Source organism: Aedes albopictus, chromosome 2 (assembly GCF_035046485.1).
Source record: "Aedes albopictus strain Foshan chromosome 2, AalbF5, whole genome shotgun sequence".
NCBI classification, from domain to species: Eukaryota; Metazoa; Arthropoda; class Insecta; order Diptera; family Culicidae; genus Aedes; species Aedes albopictus.
In genome coordinates, this window is record NC_085137.1 from 414434458 (window position 1) to 414450891 (window position 16434).

The 16434-nt window shown below is 45.0% G+C and overlaps 1 protein-coding gene across 18 annotated transcripts in view; it reads right to left on the reverse strand.

Annotated features, from left to right (window-relative positions):
- Window positions 1–16434, reverse strand: part of LOC109426825 (protein encore) — a 739407-nt gene that overhangs the window by 93923 nt on the left and 629050 nt on the right. The gene's annotated exons all lie outside the window — the stretch shown is intronic.

Here is a 16434-nt window from a genome sequence, read left to right on the forward strand (position 1 = left end):
GTAGCCTATTCGAAAGAGCTCATTTTTCTGAGTAGGGGTGATACTCACTTCGTAAGTACTGTGTAAAAAGATAGGACAAGAAACGGTCAAGAAACGATTTTCTGTCGAAATTTCTTGAGCGGTACTCAGCTGGAACGGAAAAATCGACGAACTTGATGATCAATGATGATGGTGATGATTGTGTCGATCAAACCAGTTGTCACTTTTTCCTTGTGGGAATAATAGCCTGACCAATTATTCCGCAAGTTAAAGTGACATTTCAGTGACTTGACAGGCTCGCACTGTTCGCGGGTTGTGTACGAGATGTAAACAACATGCCGGCCGCAGCTGCTGTTAAATTTCTATTACTTAAAATTTCTGCCAGAATCTAATCATAACTTCCCGATGGTGATCAAAGGAGCAATCACAGGAACTCTGCCGTGAGCTGTTGCCGGAATCTACCGCTGTATCGGATGTCGGGACTTGTAACAATCAAGGAAAATAAGTGTGGAGAAAAATTGTTTTAGAAAGATGTCTAAATTTGTAAAATCGTGGATTCTCCAGGAATTCCTTCGGTGATTTTTCCAGCGATTCCTTCGGGGATTCCTCCAGGAAATCTTTCGGGGATTCTTCCAGGAATTCATTCGGTGATTTCTCCAGGAATTCCATCGGGATTCTTCCAGGATTTACTTAAGGAATTACTCTAGCAGATTTTTCGATTCCTCCATTATTTCCATCGGGGATTTCTGCAGGAATTCCTTCGACGAATCCTCCAGCAATTCGGGGATTCCTCCTGGAATTCCATCGGGGATTCTTCCAAGATTTCTTTCGGGAATTCCTCAAGCAGTTTCTTCGATTCATCCAGGATTTCAAGGATTACTCCAGGAATTTATTCGGGGATTCCTCCAGGTATTCCGTCGGGGATTCTTTCAGGATTTCCTTCGGGAATTTCTCTAGAAATTTCTTCGATTCCTCTTGGAATTCCTTCGGAGATTCCTTCAGGAGTTCCTTCGGGGATTCCTCCAGAAATTCCTTCGGAGATCCGGGAATTCCTCCAGGAATTCTATCAGGGATTCCTCCAGGATTTCTTACACAGATACCTCTAGATTTTTTTTCAGGGATTCTTTCAGCGTTTCCTTCAGTGATTCCTCGAGGAATTCAAGGATTCCTCCAGGAATTCCTCCAGGGATTCCTCCAAGAATCCCTTCAGGGATTCCTCCGAGAATTCCTTCAGTGATTCCACCAGGAATCAAGGGATTCCTTCAGTGACTCCTCCAGGAACTCCTTCAAGAATTGTTCCAGGAATTCCGTCAGGGATTCAATCGGAGATTCCTCCAGAAACTCCATCAGAAATACTTCCAGGATTTTTTTCATGGATTCCTCCAGGAATTCCTCCGGTGATTTATCCAGGGATTTCTTCAGGAATTCCTTCAGGGAGTACTTCGGGAATTGTTCCAGAAATTCCTTAGGGAATTGCTCCAGAAATTCCTCCGGGTATTCATCCAGAAATTCCTTCGGGAATTCCTCCGGGAGTTGCTCCGGGGATTCCTCCAGGGGTTCCTCCGGGGATTCCTCCAAGAGTTCCTCCGGGGATTCCTCTAGGAGTTCCTCCGGGGATTCCACCATGAGTTCCTCAGGGGATTCCTCCGGGGATTCCTTCAGGAGTTCCACCGAGGATTCCTGCAGGAGTTGCTCCGGGAAATCTTCCAGAAGTTCCTCCAGGAGTTCCTCCGGGGATTCCTTCAGGAGTTCCACCGAGTAAACCTCCAGAAGTTGCTCCGAGAATTCCTCCAGGAATTCCTTCATGGATTTCTCTCCAGGAATTTATTCGGAGATTTCTCGGGGAATTCTATCCGGGATTTTTAGCAGGATTTACTTCGGGAATTCCTCTAGAAGTTTCTTCGATTCCTCTAAGAATTCCTTCGGGGATTCCTTCAGGCGCTCCTTCAGGGATTCCTCCAAGAATTCCTTCGGAGATTCTTCCGGAAATTCCTCCAGGGATTCCTCCAGGATATTTTTTCAGAGATTCTTCCAGAAATTTCTACAGCGATTCCTCCAGAAATTCCTTCAGGGATTCCTCAAGGATTTTTTTTTTCAGGGATTCCTCCAGGATTGCCTTCAAGGACAGGATTTTTTCAGGGATTCCTTCAATGATTTCTCGAGGAATTCCTTCAGGGATACCTCCGGGAATTCCTTCAGTAAATCTTTCAAGAATTCCTTCAGTGTTTCCTCCAGGAATTCAGGGATTCCTCCAGAAATTCCTTCAGGGATTCCTCCGGGATTTCCTTCAGGGATTGTTCCAGGAATTCCTTCAGGGATTCCACAGAAATTCAATCGCAGATTCCTCCAGAAATTTCTCCAGCAATTCATCCGTGGATTGCTCCAGAAATTTTTCCGGGAATTGCTCCAGAAATTCCATCGGGAATTGCTCCAGGAATTTCTCTGGGGATTCCTCCAGGAAATGCTCCGGGGATTCCTCCAGGAGTTGATCCGGGGATTCCTCCAGGAGTTGTTTCGGGGATTCCTCCAGGAGTTCCAGCGAGGATTCCTTCAGGAATTCTTCCGGGGATTCCTTAAGGAGTTCCTCCGGGGATTCTTTCAGGAGTTCCTCCGGGGATTAATCCAGGAATTCCTCCGGAGATTACTCGAGGAATTCAGGGATTCCTCCAGGAACTCCTCCACGAATTCCTTCAGGGATTTCTCCGAGATTTTCATCAGTGATTGCACCAGGAATTCAGGGAATCCTCCAGGAATTCCTTCAGAGGTTAATCCGGGAATTCCTTCAGGGATTGTTCCAAGAATTCAGGGATTGCTCCAGGAATTCCTTCACAGATTGCTACAAAAATTCCTTCAGAGATTGCTCCAGGAATTCCTTCACTGATTGATCCAGGAATTCCTTCAGAGATTTTCCAGGAATTCCTCCAGAAATTCATTCGGGGATACTTCCAGAAATTTCCTCAGGGACACCTGATTCTTCCAGAAATTCCTCCAGGAATTCTTCCAGAAATTCCTCCAGGAATTCTTCCAGAAATTCCTCCTGGAATTCTTCCAGAAATTCATCCAGGAATTCTTCCAGAAATTCCTCCAGGAATTCTTCCAGAAATTCCTCCACGAATTCTTCCAGAAATTCCTCCACGAATTCTTCCAGGAATTCCTCCAGGAACTCTTCCAACAATTCCTCCAGGAACTCTTCCAAGAATTCCTCCAGGAATTCTTTCAGGAATTCCTCCAGGAATTCATTCAGGAATTCCTCCAAGAATTTTTCCAAGAATTCCTCTTGGAATTCTTCCAGGAATTCTTCCAGGAATTCCTCCAGGAATTCTTCCAGGAATTCCTCCAGGAATTCTTCCAGGAATTCCTCCAGGAATTCTTCCAGGAATTCCTCCAGGAATTCTTCCAGGAATTCTTCCAGGAATTCTTCCAGGAATTCCTCCAGGAATTCTTCCAGGAATTCCTCCAGGAATTCTTCCAGGAATTCCTCCAGGAATTCTTCCAGGAATTCCTCCAGGAATTCTTCCAGTAATTCCTCCAGGAATTCTTCCAGTAATTCCTCCAGGAATTCTTCCAGGAATTCCTCCAGGAATTCTTCCAGGAATTCCTCCAGGAACTCCTCCAGGAATTCCTCCAGGAATTCTTCCAGGAATTCCTCCAGGAATTCTTCCGGGAATTCCTCCAGGAATTCTTCAAGAAATTCCTCCAGGATGTCTTCCAGGAATTCCTCCAGGAATTCTTCCAGGAATTCCTCCAGGAATTCTTCCAGGAATTCCTCCAGGAATTCTTCCAGGAATTCTTCCAGGAATTCTTCCGGGAATTCCTCCAGGAATTCTTCAAGAAATTCCTCCAGGATGTCTTCCAGGAATTCCTCCAGGAACTCCTCCAGGAATTCTTCCAGGAATACCTCCAGGAATTCCTCCAGGAATTCTTCCAGGAATTCCTCCAGAACTTTCTCCAGGAATTCCTCCAGGAATTCCTCCAGGAATTCTTCCAGGAAATTCTCCAGGAATTCTTCCAGGAATTCCTCCTGGAATTCTTCCAGGAATTCCTCCAGGAATTCTTCCAGAAATTCGTCCAGGAATTCCTCCAGAAATTCCTCCAGGGATTCCTCTAGGAATTCTTCCAGGAATTCCTCTAGGAATTCTTCCATGAATTCCACCAGTAATTCTTCCAGGAATTCCTGTAGAAATTCCTCCAGGAATTGCTCCACGAATTCTTCCAGGAATTTCTTCAAGAATTCCTCCAGGGATACCTCCAGTAATTCGTTAAGGAATTCCTTCAGCAACTCTTCCAGCAATTCCTCCAGGAATTCTTCCAGATATTCCTCCAGGAACTCTTTCAAGAATTCCTCAAGGAGTTCTTTCAGGAATTTTTCCAGGTCTTCCTCCAGGAAATCTTTTAGGAATTCCTCCAAGAATTCTTCCAGGAATTCTTCCAGAAAATTCTCAAGGAATTCTTCTGGGAATTCCTCCAGGAATTGTTCCCGGAATTCCTCCAGGAATTCCTCCAGAAATTCCTCCAGGAATTCCTCCAGAAATTCCTCCAGGAATTCCTCCAGAAATTCCTCCAGGAATTCCTCCAGAAATTCTTCCAGGAACTCTTCCATGAAATCCACCAGTAATTTTTCCAGGAATTCCTCTAGAAATTCCTCCCTCCGTGAATTGCTCCTCGAATTCTTCCAGGAATTCCTCCAGGAATTCTACCAGAAATCTGTCCAGGAATTCCTCCAGGAATTCTTCAAGGAATTCCTGCAGGAGTTCTTCCAGGAATTCTTTAAAGAATTCCTCCAGGAATTCTTAGAGGAATTCCTCCAGGAATTCTTCCAGGAATTCCTCCAAGAATTCTTCCAGGAATTTTTCCATGAATTTCACCAGGAATTCTTTCAGGAATTCCTCTAGAAATTCCTCCAGAAATTCCTCCACGAATTCCTCCAGGAATTCCTCCAGGAATTCTTCCAAAAATTCCTCCACGAATTCTTCCAGGAATTCCTCCCAGAATTCCTCCAGGAATTCTTCCAGGAATTCTTCCAGGGATACCTCCAGTAATTCGTTAAGGAATTCCTCCAGGAATTCTTCCAGCAATTCCTCCAGGAATTCTTCCAGGTCCTCCTCCAGGAACTCTTTCAGGAATTCCTCCAGGAATTCTTCCAGGAAATTCTCCAGGAATTCTTCCAGGAATACCTCCAGGAATTCTTCCAGAAATTCGTCCAGGAATTCCTCCAGAAATTCCTCCAGGAATTCCTCTAGGAATTCTTCCAGGAATTACTCCATGAATTCCACCAGTAATTCTTCCAGGAATTCCTCTAGAAATTCCTCCGGGAATTGCTCCACGAATTCTTCCAGGAATTCATTCAAGAATTCCTCCAGGGATACCTCCAGTAATTCGTTTAGGAATTCCTTCAGCAATTCTTCCAGCAATTCCTCCAGGAATTCTTCCAGATATTCCTCCAGGAACTCTTCCAAGAATTCCTCAAGGAGTTCTTTCAGGAATTCCTTCAGGAATTTTTCCAGGTCTTCCTCCAGGAAATCTTTCAGGAATTCCTCCAAGAATTCTTCCAGGAATTCCTCCAGGAATTCTTCCAGGAAATTCTCCAGGAATTCTTCCAGAAATTCCTCCAGTAATTCTTCCAGAAATTCCTCCAGTAATTCCTCCAGGAATTCCTCTAGAAATTCCTCCAGGAATTCTTCCAGAAATTCCTCCAGGAATTCCTCCAGAAATTCCTCCAGGAATTCCTCCAGAAATTCCTCCAGGAATTCCTCCAGAAATTCCTCCAGGAAATCCTCCAGAAATTCCTCCAAGAATTCCTCTAGGAATTCCTCCAGGAATTTTTCCAGGAATTCCTCCAGGAATTCTTCTAAGAATTCCTCCAGAAACTCTTCCAGAAATTCCTCCAAGAATTCCTCCAGTAATTCTTCCATGAAATCCACCAGTAATTTTTCCAGGAATTCCTCTAGGAATTCTTCCAGGAATTACTCCATGAATTCCACCAGTAATTCTTCCAGCAATTCCTCTAGAAATTCCTCCGGGAATTGCTCCACGAATTCTTCCAGGAATTCATTCAAGAATTCCTCCAGGGATACCTCCAGTAATTCGTTTAGGAATTCCTTCAGCAATTCTTCCAGCAATTCCTCAAGGAATTCTTCCAGATATTCCTCCAGGAACTCTTCCAAGAATTCCTCAAGGAGTTCTTTCAGGAATTCCTTCAGGAATTTTTCCAGGTCTTCCTCCAGGAAATCTTTCAGGAATTCCTCCAAGAATTCTTCCAGGAATTCCTCCAGGAATTCTTCCAGGAAATTCTCCAGGAATTCTTCCAGAAATTCCTCCAGTAATTCCTCCAGGAATTCCTCTTGAAATTCCTCCAGGAATTCTTCCAGAAATTCCTCCAGGAATTCCTCCAGAAATTCCTCCAGGAATTCCTCCAGAAATTCCTCCAGGAATTCCTCCAGAAATTCCTCCAGGAAATCCTCCAGAAATTCCTCCAAGAATTCCTCTAGGAATTCCTCCAGGAATTCCTCCAGGAATTCCTCCAGAAATTCCTCCAGGAATTCCTCTAGGAATTCTTCCAGGAATTCCTCCAGGAATTCTTCTAAGAATTCCTCCAGAAACTCTTCCAGAAATTCCTCCAAGAATTCCTCCAGTAATTCTTCCATGAAATCCACCAGTAATTTTTCCAGGAATTCCTCTAGAAATTCCTCCCTCCGTGAATTGCTCCACGAATTCTTCCAGGAATTCCTCCAGGAATTCTTCCAGAAATCTCTCCAGGAATTCCTCCAGGAATTCTTCAAGGAATTCCTGCAGGAGTTCTCCCAGGAATTCCTTCAGGAATTCCTCCAGGGATACCTCCAGGAATTCCTCCAGGAATTCCTCCAGAAATTCCTCCAGGAATTCCTCTAGGAATTCTTCCAGGAATTCCTCCAGGAATTCTTTTCAAGGAATTCCTCCAGGAATTTCTCCAAGAATTCTTCCAGAAATTCCTCCACGAATTCCTCCCAGAATTCCTCCAGGAATTCTTCCAGTAATTCTTCCAGGAATTCCTCCAGGAATTCTTCCATTAAGGTTGAAGGATTCGTCATTGATATAACCGTCAACATTGATATTTTGGAAGCAGTTTTCTCGTTCAAAACACATAATATTCGTTATGAAAATGTATTCACTGTATTTCAGATGGAGAGTGGAATGCAGTGAATACATTTTCATAACGAATATTTGTGTTTTGAACGAGAAAACTGCTTTCGAAATATCAATGATGACGATGATATCAATGACGAATTCTTCAACCTTAATTTCTCCAGGAATTCTTCCAGGAAGTCCTCCAGGTATTCCTTCAGGCATTCTTCCAGGTCTTCCTCCAGGAACTCTTCCAGGAATTCTTCCACAAATCTCTCCAGGAATTCTTCCGGATATTCCTCCAGGAATTCTTCAAGGAATTTCTCCAGGAATTCTTCAAGGAATTCTTCCAGGGATACCTCCAGTAATTCGTTAAGGAATTCCACCAGCAATTCTTCCAGCAATTCCTCCAGGATTTCTTCCAGGTCTTCCTCCAGGAACTCTTTCAGGAATTCCTCCAAGAATTATTCCAGGGATATCGCCAGTAATTCGTTAAGGAATTCCTCCAGCAATTCTTCCAGCAATTCCTTCTGGAATTCTTCCAGGTCTTTTTCCAGGAACTCTTTCAGGAATTCCTCCAGGAATTCCTTCAGGAATTCTTCCAGGTCTTGCTCCAGGAACTCTTTCAAGAATTCCTCCAAGAATTCTTTCAGGAATTCTTCCAGGAAATTCTCCAGAAAATCCTCCAGGAATTCTTCCGGAAATTCCTCCAGGAATTCTTCCGAAAATTCCTCCCCCAATTCCTCCCGAAAATTTCTCCCGCAATTCCTCCAGGAATTCTACAAGGAATTCTTCCAGGAATTCTTCCAGGAATTCTTCCAGGAATTCCTCCAGGAATTCTTCTAGGAATTCCTCTAGGAATTCTTCCAGGAATTCCTCCAGGAATTCCTTCAAGAATTTTTCCAGGAATTCTTCCAGGAATTCCTCCAGGAATTCTATCGTTAATTCCTCCAGGAATTCTTCCAGGAATTCTTTCAGGTATTCTTCTAGGAATTCCTCCAGGTATTCTTCCATGAATTCCTTCAGGAATTCTTCCAGGTCTTCCTCCAGGAACTCTTCCAGGAATTCCTCCAGGAATTCTTCCAGAAATCTCTCCAGGAATTCTTCCGGAAATTCCTTCCGGAATTCCTCCAGGAATTCCTCCAGGAATTCTTCCAGGAATTCTTCAAGGAATTCCTCCAGGAATTCTTCCAGGAATTCTTCAAGGAATTCCTCCAGAAATTCCCCCTGGACTTTTCAAGAAGTATCTTCCTCGATGTCTCTAGGAATCCCTCTAGGAATTTCTGGAGAAATCTCCAAAGGAATTGCTGTATTAACAACCGAACGAATTCCTGGAGGAATCCCTGAAGAAATTCCTGGAGGAATCAGTGGAGGAATTCCTGGAGGAATCCCTGGAGGAATTCCTGGAGGAATTCCTGGAGGAATCCCTGGAGGAATTCCTGGAGGAATCCCTGGAGGAATTCCTGGAGGAATCCCTGGAGGAATCCCTGGAGGAATTCCTGGAGGAATCCCTGGAGAAATTCCTGGAGGAATCCCTGGAGGAATTCCTGGAGGAATCCCTGGAGGAATTCCTGGAGGAATCCCTGGAGGAATTCCTGGAGGAATCCCTGGAGGAATTCCTGGAGGAATCCCTGGAGAAATTCCTGGAAGAATCCCTAGAGGAATTCCTGGAGGAATCCCTGGAGGAATTCCTGGAGGAATCCCTGGAGGAATTCCTAGAGGAATTCCTGGAGGAATCCCTGGAGAAATTCCTGGAGGAATCAGTGGAGGAATTCCTGGAGGAATCCCTGAAGGAATTCCTGGGGGAATCCCTGGAGGAATTCCTGGAGAAATCCCTGCAGGAATTTCTGGAGGAATCCCTGCAGGAATTCCTCGAGGAATCCCTGGAGGAATTCCTGGAGGAATTCCTGGAGGAATCCCTGGAGGAATCCCTGGATTCCTGGAATTTCTGGAGAAATTTTGGAAAAATGCCTGCGGACATCCCGGGGGAGATTTCAGGAAAAAATCTCGAAGAAATTCCTTAAGGTATTCCTAAAGATATTCCGGAAGCATTCATGAATAAGCTCCTGAAGGAATTGCTAGAGAAATCTCAGAAAAAATCCCCGAAAGAATTCCTGGAAAAATTCCCGAAGAAATTCCTGGAGGAATCCTTGGAGAATTTCCTGGAGGAATCCCTGGAGGATTTCCTGGAGGAATCCCTGGAGGAATCCCTGGAGGAATTCCTGGTGGAATTCCTGGAGGAATCCTTGGAGGAGTTCCTAAGGAATTCCTGGAGGAATCCCTAGAGGAATTCCTGGAGGAATCCCTAGAGGAATTTCTGGAGGAATCCCTAGAGGAATCTCTGGAGGAATTCCTAAAGGAATTCCTGGAGGAATCCCTAGAGGAATTCCTGGAGGAATCCATGGAGGAATTCCTGGAGGAATACCTGGAGGAATTCCTGGAGGAATACCTGGAGGAATTCCTGGAGGAATCCCTGGAGGAATTCCTGGAGGAATCCCTGGAGGAATTCCTGGAGGAATTCCTGGAGGAATCCCTGGAGGAATTCCTGGAGGAATCCCTGGAGGAATCCCTGGAGGAATTCCTGGAGGAATCCCTGGAGGAATTCCTGGAGGAATTCCTGGAGGAATCCCTGGAGGAATTTCTGGAGGAATCCCTGGAGGAATCCCTGGAGGAATTCCTGGAGGAATTCCTGGAGGAATCCCTGGAGGAATTCCTGGAGGAATCCCTGGAGGAATTCCTGGAGGAATCCCTGGAGGAATCTCTGGAGGAATTCCTGGAGGAATCCCTGAAGGAATTCCTGGAGGAATCCCTGGAGCAGTTCCTGGAGGAATCCCTGGAGGAATTCCTGGAGGAATCCCTGGAGGATTTCCTGGAGGAATCCCTGGAGGAATCCCTGGAGGAATTCCTGGTGGAATTCCTGGAGGAATTCCTGGTGGAATTCCTGGAGGAATCCTTGGAGGAGTTCCTGGAAGAATCCCTAGAGGAATTTTTGGAGGAATCCCTGGAGGAATTCCTGGAGGAATCCCTGGAGGAATTCCTGGAGGAATTCCTGGAGGAATCCCTGGAGAAATTCCTGGAGGAATCAGTGGAGGAATTCCTGGAGGAATCCCTGAAGGAATTCCTGGAGGAATTCCTGGAGGATTCCCTGGAGGAATTCCTGGAGGAATCCCTGGAGGAATTCCTGGGGGAATCCCTGGAGGAATTCCTGGGGGAATCCCTGGAGGAATTCCTGGAGAAATCCCTGCAGGAATTTCTAGAGGAATCCCTGCAGGAATTCCTGGAGGAATCCCTGGAGGAATTCCTGGAGGAATTCCTGGAGGCATCCCTGGATTCCTGGAATTTCTGGAGAAATTTTGGAAAAATTCCTGCGGACATCCCGGGGGAGATTTCAGGAAAAATTCTCGAAGAAATTCCTTAAGGTATTCCTAAAGATATTCCGGAAGCATTCATGAATAAGCTCCTGAAGGAATTGCTAGAGAAATCTCAGAAGGAATCCCCGAAAGAATTCCTGGAAAAATTCCCGAAGAAATTCCTGGAGGAATCCTTGGAGAATTTCCTGGAGGAATCCCTGGAGGATTTCCTGGAGGAATCCCTGGAGGAATCCCTGGAGGAATTCCTGGTGGAATTCCTGGAGGAATCCTTGGAGGAGTTCCTAAGGAATTCCTGGAGGAATTCCTGGAGGAATCCCTAGAGGAATTCCTGGAGGAATCCCTAGAGGAATTCCTGGAGGAATCCCTAGAGGAATTTCTGGAGGAATCCCTAGAGGAATCTCTGGAGGAATTCCTAAAGGAATTCCTGGAGTAATCCTTAGTGGAATTCCTGGAGGTATCCCTAGAGGAATTCCTGGAGGAATCCCTAGAGGAATTCCTGGAGGAATCCATGGAGGAATTCCTGGAGGAATACCTGGAGGAATTCCTGGAGGAATCCCTAGAGGAATTCCTGGAGGAATCCCTGGAGGAATTCCTGGAGGAATCCCTGGAGGAATTCCTGGAGGAATCCCTGGAGGAATTCCTGGAGGAATTCCTGGAGGAATCCCTGGAGGAATTCCTGGAGGAATCTCTGGAGGAATTCCTGGAGGAATCCCTGGAGGAATTCCTGGAAGAATCCCTGGAGGAATTCCTGGAGGAATCCCTGGAGGATTTCCTGGAGGAATCCCTGGAGGAATTCCTGGAGGAATCCCTGGAGGATTTCCTGGAGGAATCCCTGGAGGAATCCCTGGAGGAATTCCTGGTGGAATTCCTGGAGGAATTCCTGGTGGAATTCCTGGAGGAATTCCTGGTGGAATTCCTGGAGGAATCCTTGGAGGAGTTCCTGGAGGAATCCCTAGAGGAATTCCTGGAGGAATCCCTAGAGGAATTCCTGGAGGAATCCCTAGAGGAATTCCTGGAGGAATCCCTAGAGGAATTCCTGGAGGAATCCCTAGAGGAATTCCTGGAGGAATCCCTAGAGGAATTCCTGGAGGAATCCCTAGAAGAATTCCTGGAGGAATCCCTAGAGGAATTCCTGGAGGAATCTTTGGAGGAATTCCTGGAGGAATCTCTGGAGGAATCCTGGAGGAATTCCTGGAGGAATCCCTGGAGGAATTCCTGGAGGAATGCCTGGAGGAATTCCTGGGGGAATCCCTGGAGGAATTCCTGGTGGAATTCCTGGAGGAATCCTTGGAGGAGTTCCTGGAGGAATCCCTAGAGGAATTCCTGGAGGAATCCCTAGAGGAATTCCTGGAGGAATCCATGGAGGAATTCCTGGAGGAATCCCTAGAGGAATTCCTGGAGGAATCCCTGGAGGAATTCCTGGAGGAACCCCTGGAGGAATTCCTGGAGGAATCCCTGGAGGAATTCCTGGAGGAATTCCTGGAGGAATCCCTGGAGGAATCCCTGGAGGAATTTCTGGAGGAATCCCTGGAGGAATCCCTGGAGGAATTCCTGGAGGAATCCCTGGAGGAATTCCTGGAGGAATCCCTGGAGGAATTCCTGGAGGAATGCCTGGAGGAATTCCTGGAGGAATCCCTGGAGGAATTCCTGGAGGAATCCCTGGAGGAATTCCTGGAGGAATCCCTGGAGGAATTCCTGGAGGAATCCCTGGAGGAATTCCTTGAGGAATCCCTGGAGGAATTCCTGGAGGAATCCCTGGAGGAATCCCTAGAGGAATTCCTGGAGGAATCCCTAGAGGAATTCCTGGAGGAATCCCTAGAGGAATTCCTGGAGGAATCCCTAGAGGAATTCCTGGAGGAATCCCTAGAGGAATTCCTGGAGGAATCCCTAGAGGAATTCCTGGAGGAATCCCTAGAGGAATTCCTGGAGGAATCCCTAGAGGAATTCCTGGAGGAATCCCTAGAGGAATTCCTGGAGGAATCCCTAGAGGAATTCCTGGAGGAATCCCTAGAGGAATTCCTGGAGGAATCCCTAGAGGAATTCCTGGAGGAAACCCTGGAGGAATTCCTGGAGGAATCCCTAGAGGAATTCGTGGAGGAATCCCTGGAGGAATTCCTAAAGGAATTCCTGGAGGAATCCTTAGAGGAATTCCTGGAGGAATCCCTAGAGGAATTCCTGGAAGAATCCCTGGAGGAATTCCTGGAGGAATCCCTGGAGGAATTCCTGGAAGAATCCCTGGAGGAATTCCTGGAGGAATCCCTGGAGGAATTCCTGGAGAAATTCCTGGAGGAATCCCTGGAGGAATTCCTGGAGGAATCCCTGGAGGAATTCCTGGAGGAATCCCTGGAGGAATTCCTGGAGGAATCCCTGGAGGAATTCCTGGAGGAATCCCTGGAGGAATTCCTGGAGGAATCCCTGGAGGAATTCCTGGAGGAATCCCTGGAGGAATTCCTGGAGGAATCCCTGGAGGAATTCCTGGAGGAATCCCTGGAGGAATTCCTGGAGGAATCCCTGGAGGAATCCCTGGAGGAATTCCTGGAGGAATCCCTGGAGGAATTCCTGGAGGAATCCCTGGAGGAATTCCTGGAGGAATCCCTGGAGGAATTCCTGGAGGAATCCCTGGAGGAATTCCTGGAGGAATCCCTGGAGGAATTCCTGGAGGAATCCCTGGAGGAATTCCTGGAGAAATCCCTGGAGGAATTCCTGGAGGAATCCCTGGAAGAATTCCTGGAGGAATCCCTGGAGGAATTCCTGGAGGAATCCCCGAAGGAATTCCTGGAGGAATCCCCGAAGGAATTCCTGGAGGAATCCCCGAAGGAATTCCTGGTAGAATTTCTGAAGGAATCTCCAGATAGATTTCCGAAGGAATCCTAGGAGGAATTCCCGGAAGAACTTCTGGAGGAATTCTAGCAGGACTTTAAAGATGAATCTCCGGAGGATATCCTGGAGTTATTTCTACACAAATTGCTGGAGGAATCACCGAAGAAATTTCTGGAGGAATCCTCGACGGAATTCCTGGAGGAACTCCTTAGGAATCCTTGGAGGAAGCGCCGGTGGATTTCCTGAATACCCGAAGCATTTCCTTTTCAAAATCGAAATCATACCATTTTCCAGCAGCTAGATGTTTTCAAAAACTTATCGTGTCCGGTTGCAGCAAACAGCTAGTTGGCCCGCTCAGATTATCACCGGTCAAATAGAGCTGGAGCGCCTCGGATTGCTGGTCAATCTTCCAGTTTGCTGCCGTCCAGATCAGTAGATTCATGCCTGCTCCTGGTAGGGGAGTTCGCTTGTTCTTGCCGATTGTCCCGGTTTCATTCCAAGTCAGTCAGATTGGTAAACAAAGAGTTTCGTCGATTTTTTTCTTTTTTTTCTCTCAAGATCGACTGTCAAAATTACTTTGGTAAAAATGCACTTTTTTCCTTGACCTCATTTCTTGCCATCTGAGTACTAGGCTTATAATGTGATTTTATTGGATTCCAATACCTTTGTTTTAATGGTCAAATTAACAAAACAGTTTTAATTTTTGTGGATAGAATGACAGTTCAATCGATAAAGTGACAGTTCCACACGAACAAAAAAAACCCCATACAAACTTTAAATGCATGTTAAAAATAGTTCCCGGACTCCGAAAATTATGAAATTTTGGATTTCGACTGATTGTTGGGCGGGGAATCCGATTATAAAATAATTCCGATACCCCTAAAGAACCCAATTATTGCAATGTAATGGCAGATTTTTCAACTATTTTTGCAGTACAAATCAAAAGACGATTGTTTTGACCATCGTTCAAATGCAATGAGACAATCATACACTCAGCGAAAAAACTAGCGAAATTCATCGAAATACCTTATGAAAATTTGCTATAACTAATTCTTATGGATAGCACGGGGGGAATAGCATAAGAATATATTGCAGACTACATCCCAAATTGGACTATCACACTTTTAATGGCATGCCTAAAAAGTGTGATAAAAGTGCACATTTGCCTCGGATCGGCTCGACGTCTTCGGGGCACTTGCAGGGTGACGTACCCTGATAAAAAAGATCATAGAGATACATCAGAATGGATTGTTACAACACACTGAATTGAATGGTACTTATCATTAATTCAATTATTTAAAACGATAGAGTAACAACAGATCTTATAGTTTTCCACCATAGCATGTATTGTAAATGTCACTTTTACAATAGAAAATGGGGGTTGTTACGTATCTTTATCATAAAAAAATCCAAATTTTCTGGAAAAAAATCAAGTCAACTACCATTCAACTTATGGTGTTTTTATTACCGTCTACCCCCGTTGGTTTGAACGACACCTCATGCAAACCAACGGGGTTCATTTTTTAATCTGAACTTCTAGTAATCCTGTGAGCATCGAAAAACACACTGATGGTAACCCTTTTTGCTGTTTTGTTTTGATTCTGCGTTCCGTTTCACCCCGTTCCATGAGCAGAATGACGTTCGAACCATTTTTAGTTTGAACGATGTGCAGATTAGAGGGGGTCAAATTAAAAAGTGTTCAGATTGGATGAGGTCAAACCAACAGGGGTAGACGGTATTGAAATCTTTAGTGCCATTGATTTTATTGTACACGTATTGTAGTTCCAATACACCATTTTCAGCAGGAAAATACGTACACAATATAATTTGTTGTTGAATAGTCAAATTTATCATTATTCTATGGTAGTTTATGGTGATTTTAGTGGAAATTTTTATCAGGGTATCCCTGCAATGTAAACACACTTTGATGGTGTGTGCACACTATTGTGTTAGTCCAATTTGGGGTGCAGTCAGCAATATTATGAAAATTAATCGTGCTTGCTATGACAAATTTCATAAGATAGACTTCCCGCATAGAAAAATACAGTTTGCATTAAGGTCCAAACAGTATCCCAAGTAACCAAAAGTTCCGCTTCCCATGACAAAATGCACTTTCAAGTTCCGCGAAGTTCAGATAAAGTTCCAAACGGAACTTTCTGGCTGCTTAAGAGGCTAGCGATGAGCCTTGCTGGAACTTGGGTCACAAGTTCCGGCAAGGCTAATTGTTAGCCTCTTAAGCAGCCAGAAAGTTCCATTCGGAACTTTATCTGAACTTCGCGGAACTTTAAAGCTGCTTAAGATGCTATGTCGGAACTTTGTCGGAACTTTCAAGTTCATAGAAGTTCAGTTCAGTAGCATTGTGTTTCAATGAAGATTAAATGTATTTCTTTTACAGAAAACAACTGTTTAAGCGTACACGAATAAAAGACAAATATGAATTTATCAAATCAATGAATACTAGGCTTGAACAAAAAAAAAATTGCCGCCCATCGGATTCGAACCGACAGTCACTGCGTGAGAGCCCTACGCTCTACCACAGTACTACAGCTGCGATTGAGTGGACAGCAGGTAAAGTCTGACTTGAATCGATTTTCTGTCGGCAGCTAGTTTTGTACATTTGTGCAGTAGTGAAGTTAGCTTGACTTTGTCAAGTGTCTTCAGCAGCGCAGCGGTAAGTCGGCAGGCTATCACGCAGGAGGATCCAGTTCAAATCTACATAGCAGCGACATATGTGAAAATATAATTATCAGTAGCAATTTCCAGACGTGAATCACAAACCCCCACCAACAGGGTGTGATTCTGAAAAACACATTTTTGTTTCTGCATGAATTTTGACAAAGTTCTGTCAGAAGCTGCTTAGAAGGCTATCCAGCATGCTTATGTGAACTTTCAAGTTCCAAAATTACTTAAAAATGAAGCTGCTTAGAAGGCTAATGAGCGACCTCGAACAAGCTGTTTAGCTTATAAAGTATCCTTTTATCTGAACTTTTGGTTACTTGGGATGTATCCTTTATCTGTCACTGTTATTATGTTTCCAGTTCAAAACCGAATTAGCGACATTTTTTCTTCGACTTCCGCTGCTTTTGCCTTGCGTTAAACACAATGTCGGAAGTGGGGCGCTGTATAGAGCACCAGGTGTACAATACAGCGCCCCACTTCCGAC